This window comes from Narcine bancroftii, chromosome 5, assembly GCF_036971445.1.
Source record: "Narcine bancroftii isolate sNarBan1 chromosome 5, sNarBan1.hap1, whole genome shotgun sequence".
In the NCBI taxonomy this organism is placed as follows: domain Eukaryota; kingdom Metazoa; phylum Chordata; class Chondrichthyes; order Torpediniformes; family Narcinidae; genus Narcine; species Narcine bancroftii.
This window is the reverse complement of record NC_091473.1, coordinates 243,242,085-243,268,288: the sequence shown is the minus strand read 5'-3', so window position 1 is coordinate 243,268,288 and position 26,204 is coordinate 243,242,085. Positions and strand designations below refer to the sequence as shown.

Below are 26,204 nucleotides of genomic sequence, written 5' to 3'. Positions count from 1 at the left end.
TGCAGTTGCTATGTTCTAGTGCTGTACACAAAAGTGCTGGGAAAACTGGGCAGGTCATGTAGCATCCATAGGAAGTAAAAGGCAATCAGCATTTCGGGACTGAGTCCTTCATCAGGAACGCAAAGGGCTCAGGCCTGAAATGTCTACTGCCTTTCCCCAGGCAATTTCGTGTACTTCCCACATCAAAAACAATTCTGTATTAATAGATGATCTGCTTCAAGGATTGTTTGAGAGAGAAATAATGGCTAAGACACTTAAAAGAACCCCTCCTGCTCTTCACTGAAAAGGTGGGAAGAAAATCTCAGGATACCTCATCTCACATCATATGTTAGGAAAGTACTAGCCTGCTCTTAATTGGTAGCACACTCACCTCTGAGTCAAAAGGTTGTGGGTTAAATCCATTCCAGAGACCTGTGCATAAATCTCTAAGCTAACAATGCTGTGACTAATGAGTACTGTCCTGTCAGAGATCCTGCCTTTTGCATATCACACCCAGATTGCTTGTTTGATTGGATGTGAATTAACCAATGACACTGTCTTGAAGAACAGTTATACACATGGCCTTGGCCGATATTCATCCCTCATTCATTATCATGGAAAATAGAAACCATGTGGCCATTGCCACAATGCTGTTTGTGGTGGATTGCATGGGCAGATTGCTGCATTAGCAATATTACAACAGTAACCGAAATTCATAAGTGCCATGAAACACTTTGGAACAATCAGAGGCTGCTGAAGGCATGAAAGAAATAAAAAGCTTTGTTTTCTTCATTTGGGAGTGGGAGTGTGCAACGAACTGCCAGCTGAAATGGTGAATGCGGGCTCAGTTTTAACATTTAATAAAAATTTGGACAGGTATGTGAATGTGAGGGGTATGGAGGACTAGGGACTGAGTGCAATTCAATTGGACCAGGCAGAATAATAGTTCAGCACAGACCGGTTGGGCCGAAGGGTCTGTTTTCTGTGCTGCAATATTCTATGGTTTGTAATTGAATGTGGATGTTCTTTTTGTGCCTCTTTCTTCACCCACTGGTATAGAGGGGAATCAGATCAGTCCACTCAATGCAAAGGGCATGGGACCTGTTCATTGTGTTCCTGTTCTTCGTGGCCCAGTGCATACACAGACTATCCCATTACTGGACTTGTGAAATACATTGAAGATGGGTGGGATGCTAGCGAAGTGTGCGTTTGTTTCTATCCCTGGACAGAAGATGATGGTAACATCCTCCTTGAACCATACCACTGCCAGCCAGGGATTTCCAAGGTCATAACACACTGGTGATGAAATAAACATTCGTAAGTGAGAACTGATCTATATGATAATGTATGCTTCTCCCCAATACTACAATATTAGAGCTCTGGAAATGCACTTCAGGTCTCTCAGTATCTGAAAGAGGAAGTTGGTTTTGCAACTTGTGGAGGAACATGCAAAACAACTTGCAGGGAATTATCTACTAGTGGTGTGTGAAAGGCCAGACAGATGATGAAGTACTGGATGTAGCACATTGGTTGGGTGAGACTGTCATGCACAAACTCCAGGATGGGTGTAACAGAATGGATGAGGCTGGGGAGGAATGAATGGCAGATGTTGGACCTGCAAAATTGATTGGAAAACTAGCCACAAAACTGGCTGAGTTGGAAACAATTTTCAAATTTCTTCATGGTCTCTGCTCAGAAGTAATCCCTTGAGTTATTTCTCATATGAAAGGTTATTTAGAATCTTATACTCAGGTGCATTAAAACACACTTAGAAATGCTGGAGGAACTCAGCCAGTCTTGTAGTGTCCATAGGAGATAAAGATATATTACTGACGTTTTGGTCTTGAGCCCTTCAAGGAATAAGCAAAGAACAGGAAGGTGTCAGAATAAAGACAAAACTGGCCAGGAGAGGAGTCCAAACCAACAAAATGTATTAATTGGACATGAGAGGTGAGAATTGATTTTGGCTCTGTGAAAGGGGTCAGTGGGAAAAGGAAAGGGAAAGAGAGAGAGTGCTAGGGAAAGGCGATGGGGGAAGAAGAAAGGGAGGGGGGGGGTTAAATGAAAATCAGAGAAATCAAAGTAATTGGAGGAAAGATGAAGTGTTCCTTGAATATCTATGTGGTCTTATTCTGGCAGGGAATTGAATGGCAGCCATTGGAAGATCCACGCTATTGTGGCGGACAGAGCCAAGGTGCTCAACAAATCAATCTTCCAGTCTTCACTCAGTCTCTCCGACATAGAGGAGATGTGCATAGGCAGTTTTCAGTTGCAAACATTTGCAAAGCAATGCAATGAGAATGAGCAACTGCATTGAAGAATTTCACATGAGGATTGCAAATAAATACAGGGCAGTGTGTCTGCTATAATAAACGAGAAATTCATCCACATGATGGACGCTTAAGCACATAAAGGCAGAGATAAAAATGCAACTGGGCATGATGTTTTAGAAACAGAAAGTTAATTGAGAGGCAGTTGTCAAGAATTAACATTATGTGAGGTTGGATTTCTAAAGAGTCTCATATTAAAAACAACGCAATTGTGTATATTAACCTTGTATAACTCATTATTCAGCCTGCATAGAATGTCTTGTATTCTATTTTGGGCTCTCAGCCATTGATTCATTGGAAGAAAGTTCAAAGAAGTGTTTCTGAGATTCTTCATTATGAGTGGATTTTGCATAGAAAACAAGGAATATAACCCTGATTTTATATAATCAGTAAGTTAGATTTTATTTAATTTTGTATTTAGGAGATGATCTCCAGGAGCAAACCAATTAAATTAGGAAATTTAATGTAATTGGTAAAAAATGAAGAACTTGCATCTTTATACGGTCTTTCATCATTTAAAAATATCCAGAGATGTAACAGATTTGAAATGAGCCCTGGGCCACCAGGGAGAACCCTTTGAATAAGGCCATTGCTTACACTCCTTCCCCCCTAACCCCCCATCCCCATGTGAACATGATCCAGATCATGCCAGATCTTCCACCTTAGCTCCATTTTCCTGTACCTTCCCCATATCCTTTAATTCCCTTATCCAGAATTCGATTGAATTTTGTATTGAATAAATGGCTGAACCTGTGTGCCCCTCTGTGGTAGAGAATTCCAAAGAGTCATTATCCTCTCTGAAGAAACTGCTCCTCATTCTCAATTCTAGAGAGATATCAACTTCTCTCTGTTTTCCAATCTAGGCAACATCTTTGAATCTCGTGTACCCTTTGTTCAGTGGAACCACAACCTCTTACCAAATGAATTCAGTATACTCCTGATGTGATCTAACTAGTATTTTGACAAGTGGCAACATCTTGTTCCAATTCTTATATTCTGTGCTGAAACCTATGAGGGTAAGCATGCCATAAGTCACCATCATCACCCGATCATTCTGTGTTGCCTCTATCAGGAAAATGTTCATCAACATTCTTTAGCACCCTATCATTTACTTTACATATTCTATCCCTGTTTGACTACCCAGACGCATCACCTTGCACTTGTCAGGATTGAACTTCGTAAACTGGCGCTTTTCCCAACTTTCCACCTGATCCTGCTATGACAGTTGACAACATTTCTCACCCTCCATAACACCACCAGCGTTTGTGTCACCTGCCAACTTACAAATCTATCTCTTCCATTGACAGCCAAGTGGTTAATATACATCACAAGCAACAATGATCCAGTCAAAGTTGTGAGGCAGGATTTCCCCTGCACAATGTAGACATACATACATTCAGCACAGTAAGTGAGTACGTGACACCCAAATACCCAATCCACCTACAGCTCCCGTATATTTTGAAGAGTGGGTGGAAACTGGAGTACCGGAGAAGACCCACTCAGACACTGGGAGAACGTTCAAACTCCTTACAGACAGTGCAAACAAACTTTCAAATTCTTCTATTTCACCTTGGATCCTCTTCACTTCTTGCTTTGGCTCAAACATTGATGATCTCTGGGACGTTAGGCCCACGGATGCCAGCAATTTGTATTAAAGTCTTTTTCATCGCAAACGGGCTTCAAGCACCACCTCCCACAAACTGAAGAATTAATCCCCAAATCATAGTGTGAACTCTGTTCATCAAAAGTTACAGCATGTATTGTCTTCTCTGCATGTCAGCTCCAAGAAATGTTTTTGTTAGTTTTTGTTTCATAGTTTTCTGGACCTTCAAAAAACAAGAGTGATTGTGATGGATACTTCTCTAATTTAGCTGTTCAGAAATGCTGTTGCAACTCCAGCAATTGGTGTTTGAAACCAATGCTGTCTGTGAGAAGTTTGTATGCTCTCCCCGTGTCTGCGTGGGTTTCTTCCCACCCTTCAAAATGAACTGGCGTTGCGGGTAACTTGGGTGTAATTGGGCTCAAGGGCCAAAAGAGCATGTTGTCGAGCTGTATCTCTAAATAAATAAATATCTCAATTGAATGTCTCCTGCAAGTTGTGCTTTTAACCACACTGACCTAATCCCAGTGCAGACTGAAATTGAGTTGTGACATTGGTCCATCTCTATACCTCATCCTTCTTTGATCAATGTTACATTTCCCATTCTAGAAATTCCCTGCTTCAATGGAGCTTATCTATAGGAAGGATGGGAAACTCTTCATATTTTGCCAAGTGACCTGCAGAAATGAAGGGATAATGTGTTCCCACTTCACTGATTCTCATCTTGATGCAGAGGCCTTGTTCATGTCTGCATTAAGTGTCTATTTGACCTTGCTATACTGTTGTGCCACAAACCATGTTTGTAGAGCGATTGAGAATAATGTCATCAATTACCTTGTTTTGGGTTAATTTAAATTGGAATGGTTATTCTCCTCCATGCTTATTCATGTAACTCTTCCTGACCAGCTGAGATGTACAAACCGTTCCATTTGCAGCATTCCACCATCGCCACCCACATGCTGCCAAGATGCCAAGGTTGACATGCAATGCTTGTGATGTTATGGCACCCAAATGGGGAAGGTTTTACTGGGGCTTTTGAGATCTGTAACATTGAAAGCAGTTTCTAGCAGGAGTAAAACCTACAAGTGAAAACCATGGGTAAATGCTGTTTTCCAGAGACCCATTGGGCATGAATGCACCTTTGTTCTTGCAACATAACTAAATTCTGCTTGCTTTTCCAGCATGCAGACGTGCCATGGGTTACTGGCGCAGAGGCCTGAGGTCAATTGCCATTGTAATTCACAGGCACAAGGGCTCCACTGTTTTGCCTGCTAATCGGCCCTTCTCTGTCTTTGATCTGTAGCCAACTGCAAGCGTGCAGAGACTCGAAGCTTCCTCCCAGTTATTCCAAACATTTTCCAGAACCAAATCACGCAAAAGATGCCACCCTTTTAAAAGGACACCCCCCATGGCCCTTTTGAGATTTCTACAATTTTCCTTCTAAAATGACTTATAAACAGGAAATACTCAGCAGGCAGTATCAGTGGAGAATGAAATTGAATATTCTTCCATCGATTCTTCAGGCAGATTATAAAAGAAACCATTCTGTTCTCTCTTCTGAATTTTTCTTCCTGGAATGGGACATCTTGTCTTCTGATTGGCTTGGCTTTTGACCACTGGTGTTTATAAAAGTGAGAGGAGGCTTGATTCAAGCATGTAAGGTCCTGAGAAGTCTTGACATGACAGATGTGAGAGGAATATTTCTTGTGTGGGTATCTAGAACTGGGAGGCACTGTGTAAAAATAAAGGGATCCACATTTAAGACAATGATAAGGCAACATTGTTTTCTTTGTAAGGTTCAAAGTCCCTTCCTCAAAAAGTACTGGAATGCAGAGTTGAGATGACAATGGGATCAGCCTTGATGTTATTAAATGGAGGAGGAGATTTAAGGGATCGAGTGGCCTTTTTGTTCTCCGACCTTTAATTTAAATGTAGATGGGTTCCAAGCTAGATCGCTGGTCTTTCCCCCTTTAAACGTACATTGATTCAATAGTATTGATATTCTACTTCCTTCGTCCTAAAGAAAATCACTTTTAATTGTTCCCTCTTTTTGGAGTGGGAATGGAATGATGGGAATTTGAAGCCACTGATATATTTTCATTGCAATACACAGGAGACCTGGAGAAACTCAGTATCCATAGCAGTAGTTCTCAACCTTTTCCTTTCTATTCACATACCACCTTAAGTAATCCCTTACTAACCACAGAGCATCTATGGCCTCATATGTCATAGGTACTCTGTGGTTAGTAAGGGATTATTTAACATGGTACACGTGACCCATCCAGCGCAGCTGGATCTTCAGCTGCGCTGGATGGGTCACGTCTCCAGAATGGAGGACCATCGCCTTCCCAAGATCGTGTTATATGGCGAGCTCTCCACTGGCCACCGTGACAGAGGTGCACCAAAGAAAAGGTACAAGGACTGCCTAAAGAAATCTCTTGGTGCCTGCCACATTGACCACCGCCAGTGGGCTGATAACGCCTCAAACCGTGCATCTTGGCGCCTCACAGTTTGGCGGGCAACAACCTCCTTTGAAGAAGACCGCAGAGCCCACCTCACTGACAAAAGGCAAAGGAGGAAAAACCCAACACCCAACCCCAACCAACCAATTTTCCCCTGCAACCGCTGCAATCGTGTCTGCCTGTCCCGCATCGGACTTGTCAGCCACAAACGAGCCTGCAGCTGACGTGGACTTTTTACCCCCTCCATAAATCTTCGTCCGCGAAGCCAAGCCAAAGAATATGGTACAGTCATTGAGTCCGTAGGAAGCAAACGGCTATAACCGAGGTTTCTGGCCTGAGCCCTTCGTCAATTTCGAGGACTCAGGCCTGAAGCGATGGTTATGCCCCTTTGCTTCCTAGAGACACTATGTGATCTGTTGAGTTTCTCCAGCACTTTGTGCATTGCACAGCCATCACAGGATCTGCAGACTTCCTGGTTTAACAACAAAGAAATATGTTCATTGTTTCCAGCTTCCAGCTTGAACTGAACAAGAAGCTCAAATTAAAAAGGCCTTCTGCTTTTGCCATGCAACTTGAACATTAGACCATTGCTCAAATGCAAGAAAGAACTTGGCATTTCTTTGGCATCTTTCACAATCTCTGAATGTTTGTGGTGCTTTATAAGCTTCCACTGACCAGCTTCAGTGCCAGTGTCCTAGGATAAATAGTTCTGTTCTTCAAGTGGTTCTGCAGGAGAACAGACAGGGATTTATTTTTGGAAGTGACCTAAAACCCCAACTCAGCATGGTCAATGTGAACCTGATTTGGACACTGTAATTTGTAATTTCTTCCAAAGCTGACTTGACACTGTGGCATTTGCAGAGTACTGATCATGGAGACTGGCACCAAGGTAGATTTTTCATCTGCTCTGGAAAAAGAGAGTATATGCCTTAGCCATCTTTGTCCACACCCCACATTTCCACCACACCTCTCATCCTTTGGGGGTGTACATCATTGCTTAACAGTAACAATGCAGACACTTGGGAAGGTAACCCCTCAATAACGCCTAATGCAATGCTCTAACGGTGCCACAACTCAGGTTTGAAACCACACTGTCTGTAAGGAGTTTTCAAGTTCTCTCTGTGTCTGCATGAGTTTCTTCCCAGTGCTCTGATTTTCTCCCACCTTTCAAAACGTACTGGGGGAGGGGGAAGTTTGTACGTCAATTGGGTGCAATTGGGTGGCACGGTCTTGTGAGCCGAAAGAGCCTGTTACTGTGCTGTATGTCTAAATTAAAAAAAAATTAAACATGTGTTCATTCCCAGGGAAGATGTACTTTCTGATCTTGGAGCACTTGTATGTTATATCATGCATGAGATGCCTAGCTCAAAATAACTTGTATTCCTGCATCTGTTGCATGTGACAATAAACTTGAACTTAGAATTTAGAGCAGAAATAAGCTGGAAAGCACACCAGAAGCAAAGTGAAGTCCTCACCTGTATTTCCTTAAAAACAAACATAAATCTTGCCTCCAGCACCAAGCCAATTCAGATAACAGGACTCAGAGAACACCATCCAAGTTCCTGATACACTTCCCATTGTAGCTGCCGCCACTGGTTCTCGCGTGGAGGCAAACATGAAACTGAAGCTTGAGAAACACTCTCCAAGATTAGACAACATTCACTGCACACTTGGTGCCTTCATACCTTGATGAAGGGCTCAGGCCTGAAATGCTGGTAATGTATCGATATTTTCTATATATAGTACACTGTTTGACCTACTGATTTTCTCCAACATTGTGCTTTTAATTTACTGTAGACTTCCTTGCTTAGAAATACACCCTGCTTCTGACAGTGAGTTGAACCTGAAATTGAAGTCTGAGGAAGATGTACAGGGTTAATGTGTTAATTGGTCATGTGTGTATTTGGTTGCTGTGGGCATGCGGGGTGGAAGTTTTGAACTGTGGGAGGAAACCGGAGCACCCAGGGAAAACCCATGCAGACATGGGAAGAACATACAAACTCCTTACAGACAGCATGGGATTTGAACCCCAGTCCCGATCGCTGGCGCTGTAATAGCATTGCCTTCACCACTGTGCTAATCGTGGCCACACATCTCATGAGTGGGACTTGACCTTTTAACTCATGGATAACAGTGTTACCCCAATAACTACAAATGATACAACTAATTGAAAAAAAAACTACAGATACTACTCTGATATGAAAGCACAACATGCTGGAAACATTTAGTGAATCAGGCAGCATCTGTGGAAAGAGAATCAGAATTCACATTTCCAATCCGAAAGCCTCAGTTCTGACCAAGTGTGCAGACTTTGAAATATTGACTTTGTTTTTCCATGGATACTTCCTTACCCTTTGAGTGTTTGAAACTTCTTCTGTTTGTATGCTTTAACAAATTAATTGCAGTTAACGTCTTTTGGTCATTAGTTCACCAACTAGGAACTCTTTCTCTGTTGGTGCCAATTGAGAGCTCTGAATGCTCTATTGTAGTACAGAACTACTCACCTAGAAAAGGATCTAGAATGGTGCGAGCCATTTAGCCCATTAAGTTGGCATTCAAGGCGTCCCATTTGTCTGCATTCAGTCTGTATTCTTCTAACCCCTTCCTATCATTGTCTCTGTCCAAGTGTCTCTTGAATGTCATTATTGTCCCCACTTTTACAGTTTCTTCTGACAGCTTGTCCCACACATGGGCGACCCTCTGAGTGAATAAAATTGTGCCTTAGGCAGATGCAAGAAGAGAGGTTATTTTGCAAGTGGTGCACCTTGGCATCTTGTATATGGCGTAACATACAATTCCCCTTTAAATCTCTCTCACCCTCAAGGTAATAAATCCCAACTGCAATGACGTGAACTAGAATACAACTTCAGAAATTTAAAGATTAGAGATGAAATGTTTAAAGTCTAATTTGGGGGTCAGTGTTGTGCACAAAGCAGAATTCCCTTGATTAACAATGGAATGTGAGCCGGATCAAGTATTGGGTATTGACTGTCTGCCCTGACTCTGAAACAAGAGCTCTAACAGCTGAGATGAGCTGAGCTGGCATGCCGCCATTTGGGTGACAATGTTTTTGATGATGGCTTTAATGGAATAAATAAGGAGAAACCATTTCCATTAGCAGAATGGTCTATAAGTGGAAGATCCAGAACTGATTCTGGACCCTTTTCTGGGCAATGTTCCCCAGTTGGAACGTGTTTTTAATTTACAAGGAAGAACCTCAGTTCTGTTGCAAAAAGTTGGATCTAAATATCTGTTAGAATCAGTATGCATGAGGAATAACTTCATTAAATTGATACTGGGCCTGTCCTAATTTTATTTACCTTGCACACCATCTTCGTATTAAACAGAGTTGATTTGAATGAGCAATTATTTCTTTCTTTACTTCTCACTTCTGAACTTCTGATTCCTGTGATGTTTTTTCTTGCACCTTCTTTCTCCACCATGCCTTCTATCACATTCATTGCCTCCTCTGTTGCTCTGCACTGCTCTTCCTCAGATTTCAAGATTAATGATGTCCTAATTGGCATCTGTCTTGTCTCTGTACTGAAATCTAATGATGTTTAAACTTAAGCGGTGTAATTTCATTTGCAAACTTCACTTGATTTCTTGTTAGCAGTGCAGAATTGACAGCCAGCTACAAAAGCAATTGCTTCCAGATAAAAGCATACAGGGTGCCTCTCAGGTACTGTATCAAATGCAGGGCAGCACGGCTGGTGAAGCAGTTAGCACAACACCTTTACAGTGCCTACGATTGGGAATTAGGTTGAATCCTGCACTGTCTGTCAGGAGATTGTATGTTCTCCCACTTTCTGCATGGGATTTCCCCGGGAGCTCTGGTTTTATCCCACTATTTGAATCGTAGTTAAATGGGTGGCACGGACTTCTGGGATGAAATGGCCTGTTACCGTGTTGTATGTCTAAATTAAAAATTAAATTCCTTGTTGGTGGATCAAGAAATTGTTTGGGAAGGATGGTAAAACCTTAGTCAAAGAGTGGAAAATGAAGAGCATTTGTTTAGCTGCCTTGGATGTTATCCTGTCTCATCTGATCAAATAAATGTTCCTTGATTTGTCCCGGTCCTGAGCTTGCACTCGGTTTCTATGCAGTTTGTCAAAAATGTGTTAATCAACCCAGAGAGTGCTACAGGATGGAAACAGGCCCTTCCATCCAACTTGTCCTACTGAGTCAGTTGTCTACCCATGCTAAATCGCAAATGTCACCCACTATTCAAGAAGGGAGGGAGGCAGCAGAAAGGAAATGACGGACCTATTAACCTGACGTCAGCAGTTGCAAAAACGTTGGAGTCGATTGTCAAGGATGAGGTTATGGGTACTTGGATGCACATGACAGGATAGGCCAAAGCCTGCATGGCTTCCTTCAGGGAAAATCTTGCTTGACAAACCCATTGGGTTTCTATGATGAAGTGACAAGCAGGCTGGATAAGCAAGATGTAGTGGATGTTGTGTATTTGGATTTTCAAAGGCATTTGACAAGGTGCCGCACATGAGGCTACTTAAGATAAGTGCCCATGGTACAACAGGACACATTGTTGATTGGCACAAAGCAGAGAATTGGAATACAAAGATCATATTCAGATTGGCTGCCAGTTGCTAGTCCTTTCCACAGGTGTTGATATTGGGGCCATTTCTTTTTATGTTGTTTATGAATGATTTGAATTATGGAATGAATGGCTTTGTGGCCAAATCTGCAGATGATACAAAGGTGGGCGAGAAGTAAGTAGTGTCGAGGAAACACTGAAGCTGCAGAAGGCCTTAGGCCAATTAGGAGAATGGGCAGAGAAGTGGCAAATGAGTTATAATGTTGGAAAGTGTATGGTCACGCACTTTGGTAGAAAATAAAATGGGAAGACTATTTTTTAAATGGGGAGAAAATTGAACATACCCAGATGCAAAGGGGCCTGGAGGATAGTCCTCGTGCAGGAGGACCTGAAGGTAAACTTGCATTTGAGATGGTGGTGATGAAGGCAAATGCAATGCTGACATTCATTTCAACAGGGATAGAACAAAAGTGCAGGGATCTGTTGTGGAGACTTAATAAGACACTGGTAAAATCTCAATTGGAATACTGTGCTGATGTTGGAGAGTTCACTAGGTTTCCTACCACAGGGATGTAGGAGGGTGACTTGGATGCCTGGAGCTTAGGTTTATCACTGGAACAGAGAGGAGGCCGTGCAGTTACAGAGGTCACAGGTGCACAGGAGGCGGAGGTATTGGAGGTGCTGATGAGATCCACAGCCACTAAGTGTCTTTGAGGGAACTCTCCATTGCTTTTCTCTCCCTTATTGGTCGGGGTGCCAGACTAGTGGGCCTCTTTGTGTGCCTTGACAACCAAACAAAAGTAAACATATTTTGTGTATTTAGGCTAAATTGGGTGGCATGGTCTCGTGGGCCGAATGCTTGAAAATTAAATGAGGGGATCTCATTGAAACATTTTGAATGATTAAAGGCATGGACAGAGTCAATGTAGAAAGGTTGTTTCCCATGGTGGGAGTGTCAAAGATAAGGAGATTCAACTTCAGGATTGAAGGGTGTCCGCTTAGAACAGAGATGCGTAGGAATTTTTTAAAGCTAGTGGGTGGTAAATCTGTGGAAATTGTCGCCATAGGTATTTGTGCAGGACAGGTTATCAGGTATATTTAAGACTGAGATGATAGGTTCTTGATTAGCCAGGGAATCAAAGGTTATGGTGAGAAGGACGGGCAATGGGGCTGAGTGGGAAAATGAATCAACTCATGATTGAATGGTGCAGCAGATTTGATGGGCTGAATGACCTATTACTGGTCCTATGTCTTATGGTCTTATACCACAGGTGCTCCCCTACTTATGATGGCCTGACTTACGATTTTTCAAAGTTACGATGGTTCGAATCCATACTTTCAATCTGTTCCCGTGCTTGCGAATGCCGATATGAGAGTAAAATTGATGACCCTGTTACTTTAACATCCCCACTGACCTCACCTTCCAGCAATTAATTTTAGTTCAATGCTTCAAACATTCTTCATACCCAGTGTGCTTTCAGCTGTGTATGCTAATGGTTGTTTTTTTCTGTGTGGAATAAAGGTGTTCAAGATTTAATTATAAAAAACTGGTCGGTGCGGTAATCTTTTTAATTTTTTTGACTGACGATTGGTTTGCCGAACGGAACCCCTTTGTAAGTTGAGAAACACCTGTACTCCTATTTGCCTGTGTTTGTTCCAAACCACTTCTTCGCAAAGTCCTGTTGCCAGTTGTTACTGCAATAGGCCCGCGCAAGTTTAAGCCGCCTGTAGAATGGGGCTGGTGGGTTTTTTTTTAAAACATTGGAGAATCCACAGTGTCCAAGATAGTGGCTCCCATCCTTGACAGCTCAGACCACCAAGGTTGTGGGCTCTGCGAGAGCAGTGGACCAGTGCAGGGCACCAGAACGGGAGAACACTACCCCTTTGAGAAGGAGAGGCCAGAAAGCTGACTCTAGAGGGAAGGGGGGACCACAATGGTGGAGCAGCGAGGGGCCGAAGAATTGACACCTGATCTCAGGCTGCTAGAGACCGAATCCTGCAAACTGGGTATCGAGACTACAATTCCTAAGGGTGCTGATGGTGAGCGAGGTTACTGAAGGGCCTCAGACGTCATCAACTTCCTAATCATTTTGGGGGTTTGGAAGCGGGTGCAGGAGGGTGACTTGGATGCCTGGAGCTTAGGTTTATCACTGGAACAGAGAGGAGGCCGTGCAGTTACAGAGGTCACAGGTGCACAGGAGACGAAGGTCTTGGAGGTGCTGATGAGATCCACAGCCACTCAGTGTCTTTGAGGGAACTCTCCATTGCTTCTCTCTCCCTTATTGGTCGGGGTGCCAGACTAGTGGGGCCTCTTTGTGTGCCTTGACAACTAAACAAAAGTAAACATTTTGTGTATTTATGAACATGGCAATAAAGAAACCTTGAACTTTGAAACGTTCCATGCATGTAACATTTCACCTCAATAGTAGCTTTCAAAGAGCATTGGAAAAGAATTTGCAAATGAAAGATCAGCTGAATATTGCGAAAGAGCAAAGTGGGTGATTTTGAAACGCTGACACAAGGCAAGATGAGATGAATGACCTCACTCTGTGGTATACAGCTCTTCAACGATCCATGATCTCAGAACCCAACCTGTCAATGAGATCCACTCCTGGCTCACTTGCCACGATTACACTGAATCAATAATAACCCATCCCAGCCCATATGCATTGGTGCTGTGTCTGCATTGTTCCAGCCACCACATTTTGATTACTACCTCTAACGATGCATATGTGGAGTGCACACAATCTTCCTGCAAGACTGCGTGGGATTCCTATGATATCCTCTCACAACCCAAACTTATTGGTAGGTTCTTTACTATAAATGGCCTCCCAGAGTGGCTGCAAGGAAAATCAAAGGATAGTGAATGGGAGAAATAAGTGGGGTAAAGGAATTGAATGGAATGCTTAGGGCTTGCAGAGACTTGATAGGCTGAATGGCCTCTATTGGAATTATGGGAAACATACTGGTTAATATTGTAAACCATTCACAGTCCATGTTGAGTTTCACTTTCCTTTAGAAATTCTGGCTTCATGCTAATTCTCTCAATTCTCCAGCAACATCACATTGGCTGTGTAATAGTAACACAGCGATGTGAGAGTGAGAGGGGGTAACAGTGCGGCATTGGAGTGAGGAGTGTAATGGAGTGGCATGGGAGTGAGAGGGAGTAACACAGCGGTGTGGGAGTGAGGAGTGTAACAGAGCGGCGTGGGAGTGAGGAGTGTAACAGAGTGGCGTGGGAGTGAGAGGTGTAACACAGCGGTGCGTGAGGCAGTTTAAAAAATGAACATTTTGCTAAATTGTTTACCTTGCCTTTCAACCTTGTGCAATAATTTTTGTGGTTTTGCCTCAGAATGCAGTCAGTTTCAAAATCGAAAAGCGGAAGAAGATGATGTGCTATAGAAAAATATAGCCTGTGGTTTACTTCACATTTCCCCTGTGTGATAATCCTTTAACTACACTGAATCAGGCCACGTCGCACACATTGACCACCCACTCACATCTGCCACTTTAAGATTCATTTAAACCTTACATATCTGCTGTATCCCTCGGGTGCTGTATGCAAAAATACTGACAATCATAGTAAAAGATGAACTTGTATCTGAGAGATCATCCAGAATCAGAATTCCAGCATCATAGAGCAAATATTCATATTATGAACCATCTTACAAAATGACTATAAATTTAAAAATAAGAAGAGTGCACGAAAAATAAGGCCGAGTCTTTGGCTCATTGATTATTCAGGAATCTGATGGCAGCGGGGAAGAAGCTGTCCCTGTGCCGCTGAGTGCTCGTCTTCAGGCTCCTGTCCCTTTTCCCCATTGGTAGCAAAGTGAAAAGGGCATGGCCTGGATGGTGAGGGGCTTTGAGGATAGAGGCTGTTTTTTTAAGACACCCCCTCTTGTAGATGTCTTTGATTCATTGAAGTTTGGTGCCTGTGATGTCGCAGGCCAAGTTCATAACCCTCTGGAGTTTATTCTTGTCCTAAGAGTTGGCGCCTCCATACCAGGCTGTGATGTAACTAGCCAGAATGCACTCCACGGTCCACCTGTAGAAGTTTACAAGGGTCTTCAGTGACAAACCCTAATTTCCTCATTCACTACACAAAGTATAGCCGCTGGCGAGCCTTCTTTGTGATTGCATCAACATGCAGGCTCCAGGATAGATCCCTGGAGATGTTGACACCCAGGAATTTGAAGTTCTTAACCCTCTCCAATACTGAGCCCTCGATGAGGACTTCCTCCTGAAGTCCACAAACAATTTCTTAGTTTTGCTAACATTGGGATCAAGGTTGTTGTCATTACACCATTCAACGAGCTGATCTGTCTCCCTCCTTATTCGCTTCCTCATTGCATTTGTGATTCTGCCGACAACTGTGGTGACATTGGCAAACTTCTAGATAGCATTGGAATTGTGCCTGGCCACACATTCATGGGTGTATAATGAGTAGAGCAGTAGGCTAAGCACATATCCTTGGGGTGCGCCTGTGTTGATAATCCGTGAGGAGGAGACATTGTTTCCAATTCTTGCTGAATGTGGTCTTTCGATGAGAAAGTCAAGGATCCAGTTGCAGAGGGGCCTAGAGTTTGTGGCTTCTTGACCAGCACTGAAGGAATAATAGTTTTGAAGGCCAAGCTGTAGTCGACGAAGAGCAGCCTTATGTATGAATTGCTCTTTTCGTGGTAATCCAGAGCTGAGTGGAGAGCCAGTGATATTGCATCTGTTGTGAAGCGATTGTGAGGATGGGTGAATTGCAATGGGTGAAGATCTTTGCATAAATACATGTTAATTCTGGCCATGACCAGCCTCTCAAAGCCTTTCATCACAATAGAAGTTGGTGCTACTGGGCTGTAGTCTTTGAGGAATTCACTCTACTCTTCTGGGTACAGGGTTGATTGATACCCTTTGAAACAGGTGGGAACCCCTGACTGCAGCAATAAGAGGATAAAAATGTCTGTGAACACTCTGGCTATTTGGTTGGAGCAGATTTTCAGTACCCTGTCAGGTATGTCATCAGGGGCTGACACCTTGTGAGGGTTCACCCTCTTGAATGATGTTATGACATCGCCATCAGAGACAGATATCAAAGGGTCCTCAGCCTTTTCAGGGATTCTAGTAGGCACTGATTGGTTCTTCTTCTCAAAGCAGGCATAAGAGGTGTTCAGCTCATTGGGTAATGGGGGATCGCAGCCATCTTTAGTGCTCCCCTTCGTTTTGTAGTCTGCAATGCCCTACCATGGCTGGTATGTATCTGTCTCTAGCTTTCTCCGGAATTGCCACTTTGCTTCAGAGATGACCTTCTTGTAAAGATCCCAATCCCCAGCCTTAAATGCCCTTGTTCTCACCCTGTACATCCTGTATCTGGAATGTCTTTTTTTGAGTGAAGGCTGATTTTCTGTTTCCTTGCTGAGCAATGGACAAAGGCAGTAGGAATTTCAACAGTGGGATCTTTGTAGATGAGCTTAAAGTTGATTCTGCCTATCTCTTCCTGTATAATGATTTGAACGCTAGAGCATGGGTTTATAACATTTCTTCTCACCTTGTCCTGTCTCCCTCTGTGTGTGCTTGGGAGGTTATATTTAATACTAATATTTATATTATCAGTGTAGCCTGCACAGTCCAATTGCACCAATGTGACCAATGAACCTACTAACCATGTACGTCTTTGGAATTTTGGAGGAAGCCCGTGCACCCGGAAAAAATCTACGTGGTCACTGGGAGAAAGTACAAATTTGTTATAGGGAGCAGCAGATTTGAACCCGGGTTGCTGGCACTCTGTTTTGCCTTTCTCTTCACCACACTGATCTTGGGGTCATTGTGCTGCGCCATGGTTTTAATGCAATGGCACTACAGCTGTCTCATTCAATGTGTTGAATTGTTAAAGCTTATTCTAAGCAAAGAGTTGAGAGAGGTTGCAAAGTTTTCATTGCACGTTTAGCTGTTACTTTTAATATCCTTTAACTGAATTAAAGATGGAATTTAATATTATTCAGGTTGATATATTAGACAATTTCTTATGGAAAATTGTGGACACAGTAATTAGTTTGGAATACAAATGGTTTGTTGGTCTTCATTGCAAGAGCATATAGATCATGGAACACTGCAGCACAGTGCAGGTCTTTTGACCCTCGATGTTGTGCCAATCTATATATTCCTACCAAAAAAAAACCCTCCTATATTGTAATCCTCTATTTTTCTTTCATCCATGTGTCTGTCTAAGAATGTCTTAAATCCCCCTAATATTTCAGCGTCAACCACCACCCCCGCCAAGGCATTCCAGGAGCCCACAAATCTCTGTTTAAAAAAAAACTTGCCCCTGATTTATCCCCTAAACTTTCCTCCCTTCATTTTGTACAAATATTCACTGGTGTTTACTATTACTGCCCTGACTGTCCACCTTTATCCTTCTATGCTCCAAAGAGAAAAGTCTTAATTTTAGTAATCTTGCTTTATTTTCTAATCCAGGCAACATCCTGGTAAAGCTCCTGTGCATCCTTTCCATAGCTTCCACATCTTTCCTATAATGAGGTGATCAGAACTGAACACAATACTGTAAGTGTGGTCTCAGCAGACATTTGTAAACCTGCAACATTACCTCATGACTCCTGAATTCAATCCCTCAATTAATGAAGCCCAGCATACCAAAAGCCTTCTTAACTCTCCTATCAACCTGCATGGCAACTTTGAGAGATGTATAGATTTGGATCCCAAAGTCTCTCTGTTCCTCCACACTGTTAAGTATCTGACCATTAACCCTGTACTCAGTCTTCTGGTTTGACCTTCAAAACAACATCACCTCACACTTATCTGGATATGAGTACTGGTATAAAGATGTTTCAAGAGTTCAAGATGGTTCCAGAGTGATTAATCCCTGTCTGATTCCTGAGATTCAGTTCTGCCAATGTAAGGAGGGATTCAATAGAGTTCAGAAAAATGAGAGATGACCTCATTGAACAATTTTTTTTTGAAAACTGAATAGGGTAGGGAATGGGAAGAGGTTTCCTCTGGCTGAAACAAAGGGTTATAGTTTCAAAGTAAGAAGTAGGTCATTTGGAACCAAAATAAGGAGACATTTCCTCACCCGAATGGCATTGAATCTTTGGACTTCCCTGTTTGGCAGGCTGTGGTCTTCCAGTCATTGATTCTATCCAAAATTAAGATTGATATGTCTGCCAGATGTTAGAAAAATCAAACAATATTGGGATATGACATTGAGGTATAAACTTGGAAATGAACAGCAGAACAGGTTTGGGGGACAAAAACATCTCTCCTGCTTCTAATTTCCATGTTGTTGATTTGTTTTTCATTTGTGTGTAAATCTTATTTGTTGATATTGCAGCTTCTGGTTAGTGGTGTAGTAACCATCACTTGGCTCCATAATGTGACTTCCTGCAATCTACAGCATGTCAACCAAAATCCCAGAAAGTTTAGGATTGGTGTCTGCCATTTGCACTGTTGTTTATGTGTCTGTTACAAAGGATCTAATCCCATCAATCAGCTGTCTTTCCATAGCCCTGCAATATGGCTATCATCTGCACAAATCAAGTTCAAGTTTATTTCTCATCCAGTTGGCCAAGTACAACCCGACGAAACAAAGTTCTCCAGTCCTTGGTGCAAAAACATGCAAACACACAACCAGATATAACATACATAGAGATATGTAATACATATGCAGAGCAATTATACATATATAAAAATAAATAAATATTGTTAAATAAATAGTAGCGTGTCGGAGGGTTAGTGGGAGCAGTTCGTTAAGTTGTTCACCATTCTCACTGCCCGTGGGAAGAAACTGTTCCTCAGCCTGGTGGTTCTGGTGCTGACACTCCTGTATCATTCCCAATGAAAGATTCTGTGTACATGATAGAAGAGGTTCCAAAGATTTTGTGTGCTCTCTTCAGACAACAATCCCAGTGGATCACATCAATGGGGGTAGGTAGACCCCAGTGATCCTCTCTGCCACTCTTATGGTCCTGTGGATTGACCTCTGATCCAATGCTGCAGTGATTTTCAAACTGCCCCCCTAAACTCACATTCCACCTTAAGTAATCCCTATAGTACAAATGCTCTGTGATTAGTAAGGGATTACTTAAGGTGGTATGTGAGTGGGAAGGGAAGGTTGACAACCACTGCTCTAGACCCAATTGTTACTGAAATATTTTGCTTGAGAAAAATTGTCATTGCCCATTTCCTTTGGAGTTATGAAACCATGCACATAATGAGTTAATTAGGTGTGAATAAAACTGGTTTTCAAACCTTTTTCTTTCCACTCACATTCCACTTGAAGCAATCCCTTACTAATCACAGAGCACTTATGGCATAGGGATTGCTTCAGGTGGAATGTGACTTTAGGAGGCAGATTGAAAACCACTGCTCTCGAACAACTGTACCACATTGTGAAACAGCCACTCTTGATACAGATCCTGTAGAATATGTAGTAATGACATAATGGTAGCCAGTAGCCTTGCCTGCTTCAGTCTGCTCAAGAAGTACAGTCCCTGCTACAACTTCTTGACAAATGAGAAGATGTGTGTTCAGAATAGGTCACTTGTTGAGTGGACTCCAATTGACCTTGTTGGGGCAGCATGGTTGGCGTAGCGGTTAGCACAACACTGCTACAGCGGCAGCGATCGGGACCAGGATTTGAATCCAGTGCTGTCTGTAAGGAGTTTGTACATTCTCCCCATGTCTGGGTGGGTTTTCCCCAGGGGCTCTGGTTTCCTCCTGCTGTTCAAAATGCACCAGGGATTGTAAGTCATTTGGGTGTAATTGCATGGCATGGGCTCGTGGGCCGAAAGGGCCTGTTACTGCGCAGTTTGTCTAAAGAAAACCTTGCTGCTCTCTCCTCTCTCGGACTTGTTTATGTTTAGCGGAGGGTGGTCTTTCTTGATCCTCCTGAAGTCCATCATCATCTCCATAATCTTTTCCAAGTAGACTCAGGTTGTTATTCTTGCACCATATCACCTCTTTTACACTTCTTCTCTGTAGTGCCTCTGTTGAAGCTGCATCAGGCTTTGCAGTCGTGGGTCAATAGCATCAACAGGAGTGGGCTGAACATACAGGCCTGAGGTGCACCAGTGCCCTTACATATCTCTCATATTTCCCCCAACTGCTTTATGGCAACCGGTTTTTTGAAGTTTTACCTAAGAGTGATAAGTGGTTTCTATTTTCTGTACCATGCCTTTGTGGGTGCACCGTGGTCTGAGAAACACTATTTCCTCTGGTTGTGTATGTACAAAGTTCAAAGTTCAGATTTATTGCCTGAGTACATACATGACATCACATGTGAACCTGAGAAATTTTTTTGTGCGTGAGTCAGAATTATCACTTATTGGCAGTGCAAAAAAACACTGTACATAATGTTCACATGCAAAGAAATAAAGAAATGTAATCAAACTGACTGCAATACAGAGAGAATTGTTTTAAAATCAAAAATGTGCAAGAGTCCTTAAATGAGTCCCTGATTGAGTTTGTTATTAAGGAGTCTGATGTTGGAAGGGTAGCAGCTGTTTCTGAACCAGATGGTGTGAATCTTGTGGTACTTAAAACCTTTTTCCTGATGACTGCAGGGAGAACAGAGCATGTGCTGGATGATGTGGATCCTTGATGATTGCTGCTGCTTTCCGACGGCAGCGTTCACTGTAGATGTTCTCAATGGTGGGAAGGGTTATATCTCTGATGTCCTGAGTTGTGTCCACTACTTTTTGGAGGGGTTTATGCTCAGGGGTTTTGGTGACTCTATACCAGGCTGAAATGCATCTGTATACAGTAGATGATAATGAACTCAGTTAAATGTCCCTTGTTTTTCTATCATGTCTTTCTATAATGTGATGAGTAGAATTCTACATAATGCTCAAACTGTAAAAGTACTATAAGGAATTGTAAAATAGCTTTCCTACTCTTGCGTTTTGTGCATTAAATAATAAAGGAAAACCTCCCATATGCTTTGTAAATCATCTTGTTTAACTGTCCCTGCTGTCCTTCAGGATCTATGGATGTGTACAGTGCCTTCTATAATGTTCAGGTGGAATGTGACTTTAGGAGGCAGATCCGGCTGGAGACACTTTTTTTCATTTATTTGCTCCTCTGATTTGCAGTTTTAAAATTGTAATCAAACAATTCACATGTAATTAAAGTGCAATTTCCAGATTTTATTCAAGGTTATTTGTATATATTTTCATTTGACCATGTAGAAATTACAGCACTTTTTAATACATTGTCCCTCGTTTCAGGGCACGATAATGTTTGGAACATTTAGTTTCACAGGTGTTTGTGAGTACTCAGGCCGAAAAATAAGAATGTGGAGGCACAGTTGGCATAGCGGTTAGCACAACACCTTTACAGCGCCAGCGATCAGGCAGTCTGTAAGGAGTTTGTACGTTCTCCCCATAATTGCGTGGGTTTTCCCCAGGGGCTCCAGCTTCCTCCCACCATTCGGAGCATACCAGGGGGTTGTAGGTTAATTGGGTGTAAATTGGGCGGCACAGACTCATAGGCCGAAATGGCCTGTTACCATGTTGCATGCCTAAGACAAGCACTCAATGACACAACTTCTTCCCTGCTGCTATCAGATGCCTTTGAACCCAAGACATGGCCTCACTTTTCATGCACTACCATATTTATTTAATATTTATAAAAATGTTGAAAGGGGAATTATAATATGAAAGTTTGCACGATGACTCTGCCACAAAACATCGAATTTCAAGACATTAAATTCTGATTCTGAAGCCAAATGTCCGAAACATTACGGTGCCCTGAAATGAGGGGACTTATGTATAAAAAGAACACCGGCAGGGGGTGTAAAAGGAAGGTAAGGCGCATAGAAAACAGTGGGGGGGGGGGAGGAGATGACGCTATGAACAGAGTGGGCAGGGAATGGAGAGGTGGAGGAAGGCAGAGAGATGGAAATAGTGAACGGGGAGTAGGTGAGCAGAAATTAGAGAAGTCCATCCGGCTGGAGAATGATGAGTCAGCAAATTAGGTGTTGCTCTTCCAATTTATGGGCGGTCTTGGTTTGACTGTACATGAGGCCATGGACAGTCCCGTCAGCACACAAGTAGGATGCAGAATTGGAATAGTTGGCTTAAAGTGTGTATTTTGAACTAATCACGGGCAGTGGGAATGCACACAATAGCCATCCGAGACTCTCATCGTACAGAATAATATTTACTTATTTTTATTTTTATAGATATTATGCTCGTGCTGCATCTGTATTATTTGCCTCTAAGTATGGTTGTGTGTCTGCATGCTTTTGCACTGAGGCCTGGAGACCACTGTTTCGTCATTTTGTACTTGTACCATCAGGTGACAATAAATTTGACGACTTGACTTCTATGTTGTATAACTATGAATAAAGGGGTTCAAGTTTGTGAATGGACTACTTATGGTCCTTTTTTTAACTAAATAACATGAGGGTACATTTTTATAAGAACATTTCAGCTCAGTACATAGCAATTTCTGCTTTGTCACTATGTAAGACTTGAGTCACAAGACGAAAGCCACAAAACTTAAACCTACCAGGATTGCCTTCTCTGCTCCTCATGGAGACAAGGTTCCTTGTTTATAGTTTGTTTTGAAATGGGCACTAAATCTCTTATATCAATGTGTAATAAAAAGAAACACATTTAAAAAAAATAAGCAACAGGCACTTCTGTTTTTATGGTCAAGACAAAGGATTACTCATGTTGAATCTTTCCTTTATCTCAACAACTTTTCTGCATGTTTCACAATTCTCAATATTCACAACTTCCTTAGTTGGTGTTCCTTTTACCTTGTTGGAATCCCAATCTCAAGAGTGGACACAAAAGCAATAATATAAGTTATAAAAGCCCTTCAGAGTTTTGCACATAAGTTGGGGAGTTTGGTGGGACTGCCCTGAACACACAGTATTGAGAAGCTGTGTCCACGTTGCAGATGACTTCATGCCCTGGTGACTGTCACATGCACTGCATCGTGTGCGGACATTAGTCTGGGATTTAATAATAATTGCTTGCAATTTTGTTTTGGTCACATCTGGAGTCACGAATCCAGGAATTCACGAGAACAACCTGACATACTGAGTTCCTCCAACTTCCCTTTCATCATTTGTGAATGGCAGTGGTGGGGGGAGGGGGGGGATTCGATCTGAAACTGCTGACCTGTAGAATCTGCCTCTAGTTCCCCACCCTCCCAAACGTAGCAGGGAAACAGACCTGAGTTCACCCAGACCATACCGACTGTTCATCATCTACTTATGCTAATCCTATATTAATCTCCATACTTGCCCACCAACTCTTTCCAGATTCCACTACATTTTAGCAACAATTCAGTAGTGAATTAGCCTACCAGAATTGAGCTTTATTGCCAGACTACATACAACCCTGAGATTCTTTATCTTGCAGATGAGGCAGAATGACACTGGTAGTGCAACAAAAATACCTGTACACAACTTACAACTGTAAACAAATAAAGAAATGTAAACAAGCTAACTGTGTAATACAGAGAGGGTAAAAAAAGATAAAGTACAAAAGTAAGAGTCCTTAAATGAGTCCATGATTGTTCATTGTTGAGGAGTGTGATGTTAGACGAGCAGCAGCTGTACCTGAACCTGGTGGTGCATGTTTGGTGGCACCTGTACCTCTTTCCTGATGGTAGCAGTGTGAACAGAGCATGTACTGGGTGGTGTGGATTCTTGACGATTGCTGCTGCTCTCCAATGGCAGCGTTTCATGTAAATGTTCTCAATGGCAGGGAGGGTTTTACCTGTGATGTCCTCTACTTTTTTTGCAAGGCTTTACGCTCAGGGGCATTGGTGTTCCCAACCCAGACCGTGATGTTGCCGGTCAGCACACTTTCCACTACACATATGTAGAAATTTGCCAGGGTTTCTTGTGTCATACCAGACCTCCGCAAACTCCTAAGGAAGTAGAGGAGCTGGCACACTGATTGATTGACATGTGTGGGGGCGAAGGAAGAGACTGGAAAACCCAAATCATTGGATGAGTGTGCAAACTCACACAAGTAAATAAGAGCCCCAAGTTGGCCATCAGGCCCTTCAAGACTGTCCCACTATTTAATACAATCATGGCTGATCGACACTTGCTTAGCTTCACTTCTCTCCTTTTTCTCCATACCCCTCTATTCCTTGTTCTATCAAATATTTATCCACCTCCACTTGAAATACTTATAATGACGCAGCTTTCACAACCCACTAGAGAAAGAATTCCAGACATTTGCCACCCTCCGCAAGAAGATATTTCAGCGCACCTCAGTTTTAAACAACCTACCCCCTATCTTGTCACTATATCTCTTTGCTCAAGACTCACCCACTGATGAAAACATCCCAACATCAAACCCTCTTATGACCTCATATGCTTGATAAGGTCCATCTAATCCACTCCCCTTCAATGGATGTATGCAGGAAGTTGTTGTCCACTTGCGATTTGGCCTCACATATTATGAGGCTGGCATCCTTGTTCTTCAGACTGGTTCTCCCAGCATTTAGGAAGTCATGGAAGAACAAGCGCAGGGAGAAGTTAAATTTACTGCAGGGTACAGAGTAGCAGCGTGCTTTATTCCCTTTAGCTCAGGTTTCCCCTCTCCCCCTCCCTCCCCAGCCCCCAAACCCTACTCATCACAATCTGAGGCTCGATTTCTTGCTTTGGTTGGACTAAGCCTATCCTTCCCATGTGTTCTTACCTCCACAGATCTGAGGGTTGGACCTAGTTCCCAATACTGCCTGCCACCCAAGCAGTGGCAGATGCAGGTGCTGTACCTTGAGTTAGAGGTGGTCTCTGCTGATCGGAGAATTCTTTAACAAACATACACAGTGAGGAGTTAAAAAGCATCTTTAGTTTGCCTCTAGAAGTAAAACACGAATGTCTGCAGACACTGTGATTGAAGTTAACACACAATGCTTGAGAAACTCAGCAGGTCAAACAAAATCTGAATCAGAATTAGAATATTATTATAATATACATGTCTTGAAATTTGTTGCTTTGCAGCAGTATCACAGTATAAACATTTATATAAACCATCTTACAAAATCAATTAAAATCGTGAAAGAAAAAGAAAAAGCAAGGCAGTGTCTGAAGTTCATTGTTCATTCAGGGCTCTGATGGCAGTGGGAAAGAAGTTGTCCTTGTACCACTGAGTGCTTGTCTTCCAGAGGGCTTGAAATGTTGGTTATATATTTTTGCTCTATAAAGTATACTGTTTGACCAGCTGAGTTTCTTTACCATTGTGTTTTTATTTTGGTTTGGCCCAGCCTTCTTTCACAAACTATTCGAGGCTCATTGATGAAGAACAGGAGTGATCCTAAAATGGTGAAGTTATTAACTCAAATGGGAGGCGGTGGGACATTGTCGGACCATGGTGTTGACAATGTTTTGCCGACTTCTGCCTCTCTTCCATTTCTTCATCCTCTATTAACTCACCTCTTTTAATCACCTGTCCCAGTATCTCTGTACTCCAATTGAATTTGGTTTGGTAACTCCGATGCTAAAGATGCAATGAAAAAGTAAGTTTATTTTTGAAAGTTCACCATGAATCTGAGGGTATTTCTGAAGCTAATATTGATTGTCACCATCTTAGAGTAAAGGGTTTGGATGGAGTAGAATTTGTTAGGTGTGTTCAGAAAAGTTTCCTGACATAATATGTAACTAGGCCAACTAGTGGAGAGGCTGTGCATGACCTGGAAGTAAACCAGGTCAAGGGTCAGATCTCTCAAAGGGCGAGCATTTCAGAGAAAGTGATCACAACTCTCTCCTTGACCATAGCTGGAGAAAGACAGAAATAGACAATTAAATAAAACATTTAATTGGGGTAGGGGAAAAGGGAATAGAAGTAACAGAGGATTGGAGAGTTGCAAATATTCCCCTGTTTGAGAAAGAGAGTAGAGTTAAGCAGGAAATTATGAACCAGTGAGTCTTACTTCAGTGGTGGGCAAGCTGTTGGAGAAGATCCTGAGAGACAGGATTTGCAAGTTTAGAGAGGCATGATCTGATTAGGGGAGAGTCAACATGGCTCTGTCAGAGGAAGGTCATATTTCATAAACATGATTGAATTCTTTGATGAAGTAAGGTAGAGTGGTGGATGTGTGTATATAGATATCAGTGAGACATTTGATAAGATTCCCCATGCAGTGGGAACATTCAGAAAGTGAGGAGGCATGGAATCCAAGGAGGCCTTGTTTTGTGGATGCAGAATTGGGTTGCCCAGAGAAGGCATGAGATGTTTGTGTTCTGCTTGGAAGTCAGTGGCCAGTTGTGTTCCATAGGGGTCCGTTCTAGGATCCTT

General features: G+C 42.4%; 1 protein-coding gene across 9 annotated transcripts in view; it reads left to right on the top strand.

Moving 5' to 3' along the window:
• Positions 1 to 26,204, top strand: part of tfeb (transcription factor EB) — a 101,555-nt gene that overhangs the window by 41,770 nt on the left and 33,581 nt on the right. Inside the window, exon 1 of one of the 9 annotated variants that reach the window (XM_069941866.1) lies at positions 8,067 to 8,086. The exons of the other annotated variants lie outside the window; for them this stretch is intronic. The gene's annotated coding sequence lies outside the window, so the exon portion shown is untranslated. Of the gene's footprint in view, positions 1 to 8,066; positions 8,087 to 26,204 lie in introns of those variants that run through there. 9 annotated transcript variants of the gene reach the window in all.